Consider the following 2,026-nt stretch of genomic DNA (forward strand, 5'->3'; position numbering starts at 1 on the left):
CCTCCTGACATGCCTTTCCCTTCCCACCCTCCTGCATGGCCCCATTTCTCAGCCCTACAGAGACCTCAGGGAGAAGTGCTCAGCAGCAGAGCTGTCCTATGTGGGAAGAGGTCTGGGGGCTCCAACAGCTGCTCGGGGTTTGAGTCCCCTCAGCAGATGTTTGCTATTCCAGCCACTTCATTAATGTTGGAAACAAAACCCCTGATTATTCCTGACCAAAGCACCCCCTTTTTGATTGACAGCCAGTGTGTGTTTCATATGATATAATCCACGGTATTGCTCTGGGCACTTAAAAAAAAAGAAAGAAAGAAAGAAGAAGAATAAAAAGAAAAAGAAATCTCAAGTCAATAAGTAAGAAGAAGGAAAGACACGGGGATGTGTTGGGCTGTGCTAATCCCACCTGCCCGACCTTCTCTTGGGGCATCAACATTCGGCAGAGGTGCCAACCCCACATCTCTGCACGTTCAGCCCTTCAGATGTGAGCAAAATGGACTTGAAAGGGCAGGCAGAGCTCCTGTATGGTGGCTGTGGGAAGGGATGTGGGAGAGACGGAGGCTTCTTCCCCGTTTGGTTTCTGCACTGGAGCTGATAGGGCTCGTTGAGGAGCCCTTCACTTCCAGCGCTTATATTGCACTTCAACATCAGGAAACTTTCATCTGTTGGGTCTCGTCAGGTTTTGTAATTGCAAAATGAATGCGGAGTGAGGAAAAAGGGCAGACATGGGGGAAACAGGAGCAAAAATGCCATTCGCTGCTGCTTTGTGACGGTGGGGGATTGAATTCGGCTGCTTGCGCTGAGCGTCGCTTTGAAAGCGCTCTATGCAATTCAACAAGTGGTGATTGCTGAGGTCAATGCCATCGGGAATTACTTTGTTTCCTTGCAAAAAGAACTGTGTAAAAAGGAGAGAAAGTGTTCCCAAAGCCTGTTTGGTGTGTGAAGAATGTGTGTGTAAAGCCGCGCTCGCAACGAACTCCGCAAATCTCCTTAAATATTTGTAGTTTGCTAAGGAATTAAAGCAAGAGTTGCAGTAATTGGGGATGGGTTTATCATAGGGGGGAACGTCTCCAAGCTCCGTGCTGGTTGTTTTTGTTCTGCTGAAATGCCTTTTGGTGAGAGTGCCTCCGTTTCTCTAAATCAATAGAAAAAAATATATATCCAAAGGATTTATCTTAGCCTTTCCAATGGCTTAACGAGCAAAACGCTTTGTTTTATCTGTGTGATAACTCGTTATGCTGAGCTTTTTAGAACCACGCAATGAGCTTTTAAGACGAAAGTCCAAAAGAGAAGTGAGGAGTGTGGAGGTTCATCGTGTGTGCCCAGCGCTGCTTTTAGGGCTCTCCAAAGCTGCAGATAGATCTGTAAAGCCGAAAGCCAAGAGGTGATTTTGCTGAAGAAACACTGCTTGCAAAGAGGATACGAGAGGTGGCTGATAGATGTGTGAGGGTTGTTTTTTTTTTTTTTATTAATACAGAGCAACGAAAAGTTGCCGGAATTACCCGTGAGTGGGACGCGATTTTCTCCTTCCATAGAAACAAACGGGGTTTCTGACACCGGCAGCGCTCATCCCGCAGAGATCTGCCCGTAAATCAGCTCCGGGGCCGCGAAACTGCGCCGGGACGGAGCGCACCGAGCTGCCGCCTATAGAAGAACCCATCGCAGCGGGTTGGAGCTCACAGCTCCGTCCTGCACCGTACGGCCCGGGGGGAGCTGAGCTGAGCTGGGAGGGCTGAGTTGGGGGCCCAAGACTCGGGCAAAGCGGCACCGCGGGGCTGAGGGCCGGGGCCCCAGGGTTGAGCTTCCCCACGCTGTTTGAGTTTTTAATTTCTTCGAGCTAATTGCAAGCTTGGAAAAGGGGAGGTGGGGGGGGAAGACAAGCGGAGGGGGGGGAAGGAAAAGCCAGCCCTAATCTGGAAGCTTTCCAGTTTTTGCACCAAAAAAAAAAAAAAAGGAAAAAGAAAGAAAAGCACACACCCCGGTATCTTAAAATAGAGAGCAGGGAGGAGAGAGGAGCGCAGGGATCCTCCCA

This window comes from Lagopus muta, chromosome 22 (genome assembly GCF_023343835.1).
Source record: "Lagopus muta isolate bLagMut1 chromosome 22, bLagMut1 primary, whole genome shotgun sequence".
Lineage (NCBI taxonomy): Eukaryota > Metazoa > Chordata > Aves > Galliformes > Phasianidae > Lagopus > Lagopus muta.